At 34.4% G+C, this 6,690-nt stretch overlaps 1 pseudogene; it reads right to left on the reverse strand.

The window, feature by feature from the left end:
- Positions 1 to 573: 573 nt before the first annotated feature.
- Positions 574 to 6,271, reverse strand: LOC127958125 (protein NipSnap homolog 1-like; annotated as a pseudogene).
- Between the last annotated feature and the right edge of the window lie 419 nt (positions 6,272 to 6,690).

Consider the following 6,690-nt stretch of genomic DNA (forward strand, 5'->3'; position numbering starts at 1 on the left):
ACGGAGCATGCACATGCAATGATCTGCTTCTGAACATAAATAATGTATGCACGAGGTGCTGCTGACACAGAACATGCATGTGCACATTACATTCAGATCAAAGTATGCAAATAATGTTGTTTACATTAAGATCATAGCATGCGCATGCATCATAAATAAAGTTGTTATTTTTGTTTGCTTTGTGCACCAAAAGTATTGTAGCTTTGGAAGATAACGGTTGAACCACTGATGTCCCATGGACAATTTTAATGTCCTTACTGCATTTCTGTGCCTTGATTATGGTGGGAACTTTGCTGTCATTGGGGTCAGAGAGCTCTCGGATTTCATAAAAATATCTTAATTTGTGTTCAGAAGATGAACAAAGGTATTAAAGGTTAGCAACAACATGAGGATGAGTAATTAATAACATAATTTTCATTTTTGTGTTAACTATCCCTTTGAGCAATTGTAAAGCATCAGCAACCAGCAACACTTGTCAGTTTTTATGTACAGAGAAAATGGCCATGGTAACATCAATTATTATTAAATTACAATAATTTATTATGGTGTAATAAGAGACAACAAATCAACAGAAATTATTTGTTAATTTATTATCCTAACACACAGAAGTGGTGTGCACATCACATGAACCCAAATTTGGGCCAGGTGCAAGACAACTGGATATGCAATCAATAAATGTGCCTGATGAAGACCTGAGGGTCGAAACGTTGCCTTGTAAATAATTAAATACACTTTTGTATGGAGCAGTATTTTTCAGTGTGCAGACTGCATTTTTGTATTAATTTATTATCCTATAACAGAGTATTAAATGAATTTAATTTAGCTAATTTATTTTTTAATTATAGATTTTAAAAAAAGCATTCAACAGACTATGTGATGCATTAGAAAGGAGAACAATGATTAAAATCAAGACTGCATATATATATATATATATATATATATATATATATATGACATTGAGGTCTGTAATTGTAGCACTCAGATTAGCTTCAATACTGGCACAGTTTTGCCTTCTTGCAGACTTTAGGAGCAGCTCTACTCTAACACAACTGCCCGTCCACTTCAGGAGCACTTCATGTGTTTGAGTAAAGTCAGCTCTAAACAGTAGATCTCCTGGTAGATAGTGTCTTTGATAACATCACTGTCGATTTTACTGCAGAGGTGAATGTTCCATGGGAATCATAATTCTCGATTCCATCCTTTGGATAAGAGGCACTGTCAGAAACAAAAATAAGTTTGAATTTATAGAACGGTTCTAACAGTTCTACCGGAATCCACCAGATGGTGCTATTCACAAAGAAAACGCTTACATTGCTTACTATTTCTGCATTACTCTAGCATTCTGTTTGAAGTATGCACATTTTCAGTATACAAGGAATACCCAGAATTTAAAAAATTCCCCCTTTGACTCATTATTTGATCAGACTGCCACAAGGTTTTTTTTGTTTGTTTTTGTTTTAGATAAGTGGATGAGTTGCTAAATTAAAAATGCCAATGAAGGGCTTTGCATTTATGGTTGAATATTAACAATATAATCTACTGTTCAAACGTCTGACAGTATGTAAGACTTTGGAAGAAAAATTGTTAAAGCAGTCTCTTGTGCTCAACAAGGCTGAAAATACAATATAAACAGAAATGTGTGTCACACGACCCTTCAGAAATCATTTCAGGATGCCGATTTGCTGTTAAAGATAAGTTACTATTATTATGTAGAAAACAATTGTGCTACCTAATATTTTTGTGGACAATGTGATTTTTATCAGAATTGTGTGATGAAATTCAAAAGAACAGCATAGAAACAGAATTTAACATATTTTGAACCTATTTGAAGACATTTAAATGGTAGTGTATAAACTGCTTTAAAATGATATGTGCAAATACTTTCTTCACAGACAGTCAGTTTAGAGTATATTATACAGTAATAATCATTAATCAATACACCAATATCTCCGTCCTCACTCACTTGTATAGTGCACACTGGCATCCCAGCCCTCTTTTAACCAAGCAGCATTTCTGGTCTTTTCTCTGGACTGCAGGTCTTTATAGGCTAAAACACATTCAAAACATTCAGTACAATTAAGAGATTTCAAAGCACTTAATAATACGCAATGATCAGAAAAAGATATGAGGTCATTGAAGGATGTTCTTACCCCATAAATGATGAACAACATACAATTCACCGATCTGTGTGAAGAAGCCGCCCACTGCTTCATTGTTTTCCTGTCTATATTTGATTGCTCGAGCCCTGGAACAGGATAAAAGAGATTAAATATGCAATATGGTGATATAACAATAGTATTATTTTTTTCTTAAGTTAAACTGTACAATTCACACACTAACTTACCAGTGATTTCCCCATTCGATCATTGTTCCAGGCTTGATTCAGAAATTTCAGGACAAACCAAACAGGAAAAAGAGAAAAAAAAAAAGTTAAAGGAAAAGCTGAAAATGTACTCACCCTCAGGCTATCCAAGGTGCGAGTATGTTTCTTTTTTAAAAACAGATTGGGAGAAATGTAATATCACGTCACATGCTCACCAATGGATCCTCTGCAGTGAATGGGTGCCGTCAGAATCAGAGTCCAAACACACAACTGCAGTCCATCCATTAATGTCCAAAGCCGTGATTAACATGTGTTTAACTTCAAACTGTTACTTTCAGCCAAAATACGAGTTCTCTATTCATAATAACTAATATTTGAAGTGAAAAAGTTGTTTCACCTCTATCAGGAGAGAAATGCTTATAAGCAAAAAACAGTCCAAAACCTTTTCAAACAAATGGATTTTTATAGGATAGGACAAGAGGGGATGGATTTTTTTATGAGCTGTTGAAGCTCTCTGACGGCACCCATTCACTGCAAAGAATCCACTGATAAGCAAGTGATATAATGCTACCCCCCCATGCTCTCCTGACTGTGTAGGTGTATATTAAATGTTATTTACTACTAGTTGGTATGTTCTCAGTTCATAAATGTTGGGGCCGCTTCTGGGTACAGGTTCGAAGGTTCGCAGAAACTAAACTCCAGAAGAAGCTGGTTGCGTCGGGAGATCAACATTTTACTCCTCTCTTTTTGAAATGCAAGATACGCCTGCACACACAAACATTTTGATAAAGGACACAATACACAAATGGCAACATCCTTGCATCTAAATTTGAAGAGACGTGTTAAATACCGTATTGCGGTTGAGTTTGTGCAAACACTCTATTAGAGCAGGATACCCACCAGAATACCTCCAGAGGTGCACTGCAAACACAAAACAGCATGTGTCACTATTGTACTACAGAGAACAGATATTGAAACAAACCAAATCTGGTGCGTTACAATTTCATCGGTTTGTGGATGTCAACACTACTTTTCAAATGTTTGTAATATTTAGTAGGATAACTCAGCATCATATCAAAATGATTTCTAAAGGATCATGTGACACTGAAAACTGGAGTAATGTTGCTGAAAATTCAGCTTTGCATCACAGAAATAAATTACATATTAAAATCAAATTCCAATAGAAAACCGTTGTTTGAAATTGCAATAATATATTTCACAAACTTTTTTCTGTATTTCTGAGCAAATGAAAGCAACCTTAAGTGAGCCTAAGAGGCTTTTCTCAAAAACATTATAAATACAAAAATAGTTGTTGTTGTTTTTTCAACTTACCAGCTTGATCCTGTTCACCATACCAGTTGTTCCAGCTTCCAATGACTTCACATGGATAACCTGGATCACGATGAAGTTCTTTCTGTACCTCATCCCTTAAAATATACAGTGGGAGTTTTAAACATAAACCACACACACACACACAAATTTAATCATATAGTCAATAGCCTAAAAAAATAAAAAACTTAAAATTGTTTAACATGCAGTTTGCATTACTGTGTTGACGTCTTTGCTATTGAAACAAGAAGTTGTTTCAGGACATGTCAGTACTATACTAATGACAACAAATCACAATCACACAGGACAAGCAAGGAACCGGAGTACAACACATCTAGACATTGCAGGCCTTCAAGTGTTATACAGAAATCAAGACTGCACTTTAATCAGCAATTGCAAAATCAAAAGGGTGCTTACGACATTTTATTGTATGCCTCCATGCACTCTGGCTTGACATTGTGAACTGAAAGAAAAAACAAAAAGTAAAAGTATCACCCTCATTTTTCTAAAGCCAGTTTTCATTACCATTCTCCATACTGTACAGCTGGTCCCTTGAAAACAAAAGAATTCCACAAATAAACACTTTGCAGGCTGATTTATTAAAGCAATTAGTATAAAACAAACAATTTAGGCTGTTTTCAGGAGGGAAAGCACAAGCAAGCACATCATTCATGCATGCAGATATTTTTAGCAATTCCTATCAACTATAATGCATGCACAATTTCTCCCAAGGCCTAAACATTTGAGCGCATCCTTGAAGGTTTTAGATGGATTGGCTCACACTGAATCTTGTAGAGGTTGCTGGTTTCTTTCTTGGAGAGCAGATTGGAGTGGGCATCTTTCCTGGCATCCACTTTGTGTGCAAACATGGAACTCAACCAGCCTTTGTCACTTTTATTCGCAAAACCTCTAAAGATTCACAAGCAAAACTGTTTCAGCAAGGGTTTAATAAATATATAAGTGATGCACCACAAGCTGCAATGCACTGCATTATAGAAATTCATGAGGAGTTGATGTGACATTTCAAGCAGTGACAGCAAAGGCCGGCAGTGTGACATGCTAAATTTCCTCTGTGCTAAATTTCCTCTTAAATAATTATGCATACAGTTCTAATGGCTTAATATCAACTTTTATAGATTAACAGCCCACCTGCCCATGCAATGCATATGGTGTTAAAAATGAATCTTGCAACATAACACTTCTTATTTTGAATAAAACTATATTCTATTTAATAATTTACATAGTTTATGTGAAGAGCTTACTGTAATTTGGGGACAAATATCCTCCCTGTAAAGATGCTTTATAAAGTATTATTATTTTTTAAATAAGCCAATATTTCTTTACTAAAAATTAGCCTGTAGTTATGATCATCAGCTTTATTTACAGGCAATAGCAGTCAGTCTGTAAATTTTTATGGTTAAAATTGGAGACCATTAATTAATAAATAAATTAACTATACACTAATCAGCTTGTGTGTTTATTATATATATATATATATATATATATATATATATATATATATATATATATATATATATATATATATATATAGATAGATAGATATGATAATATGAAAATATTCATCATCATGATTTTTATAAATGTATCATTATAGATTTATTATAATAGATTTATAAAAACAAAATGTATTGCAAGTTAAAACTAAGTGCACAAAGAAACAGAGCCATTATCGGAATGTCAGAGGAAAAGGTTATTTCATGTGAAAAATCTAGCCTGTGCATTGTGGGTGATAATTTGAGTAACTGAATTTATGCACTTTAATAATTACCTTGTCACACTACAGGACACTTTTATGCACATTTACATTTAGCAGACGCTTTTATCCAAAGCGACTTACAATTGAGCACAATAGAAGCAGTAAAAACTAACAAGAGCAACAATATGTAAGTATGACAAGTCTCGGTTTGCCTAACGCTGTAGAAGTAGCAGCGTATTATATACTGTATGCATGTGTCTCATATTTCCAAATATCCAACCAGAAACTGAGGTTAGAGATATGCAAAACCAGTAAGGAAAAGGAAAAATGAGACATGAGATATGCATACATATGTTTATATACACATGTATATACATTTGTGTGTGTGTGTGTGTGTGTGTGTGTATACACACACACACACCAAGAAAAATAAGTAGATAGAATATAAACAAAAAAAAAAATAAAGCTAGGTTTTTGTTTGTTTGTGTTTTATGCAGCGCATCAAGCCTGCACTTTACCTTATACATTTACATAAATTTGAACAGCAAGATTCTGTCCATATTATTCATCAATTGCTCACGTACTGAATATATTTCCGCATGTACTCTAGATCTGCAGTTTGGCTAGCATTGCTGATTAACTCTACCTAGCAATTGTCTGGTGCCTGATGCACCTCTCAGTAAATGCACATTACCTGGCCAGCCATGTTGTTGAATGCACCTCTTTGAGGAAATGCTGCTGTCTGTTGAGGATATGCAGACACCGTGTTGTCGCCATTATTGTCTCCGTGTTGTTTGTAGATTCGCGTCTATATGAAGTTGCAGGAGTTGCGACACGCGTTTGTCTGAGTTGATGCAAAGTATAAGTTCTTCGGTTAATGTTTGACGCGCGTGAACTGTTGGACTTCTGCTTCATGTCATCCGCCTTAGGAAGTTTAGACACTCATTAATCATGATGATTATCTGTTGATAATGTCGCTGATGTAATTAAAGCCCAATCAAAGAAAATCAACTTTCAAACAAGACTAAACTGTTTTGCTAGGCGACTAGTTTTAGAGGGTTTTGGAAGTAAAAATAATGAAAACGGACCAAAAAAAAAAAAACTGCATCAAATACCATGGATTACAACAAATTAAAATGTCAGAATCTGAAAGCTGGTTTCTCAACAGGGTGTATAAAACCCCCCAAAAATATGTTTTAGGTGAAATGAATTAAAACGTATTAATACTTTTATAGTTTTTTTTTTTTTAATCTCAAATAAAGGCTTTTGACTTCTGAACGTTATGCATATCATGGTTTCCGCACAAAAATGAAGCAACACA

Source organism: Carassius gibelio, chromosome B5 (genome assembly GCF_023724105.1).
Source record: "Carassius gibelio isolate Cgi1373 ecotype wild population from Czech Republic chromosome B5, carGib1.2-hapl.c, whole genome shotgun sequence".
In the NCBI taxonomy this organism is placed as follows: domain Eukaryota; kingdom Metazoa; phylum Chordata; class Actinopteri; order Cypriniformes; family Cyprinidae; genus Carassius; species Carassius gibelio.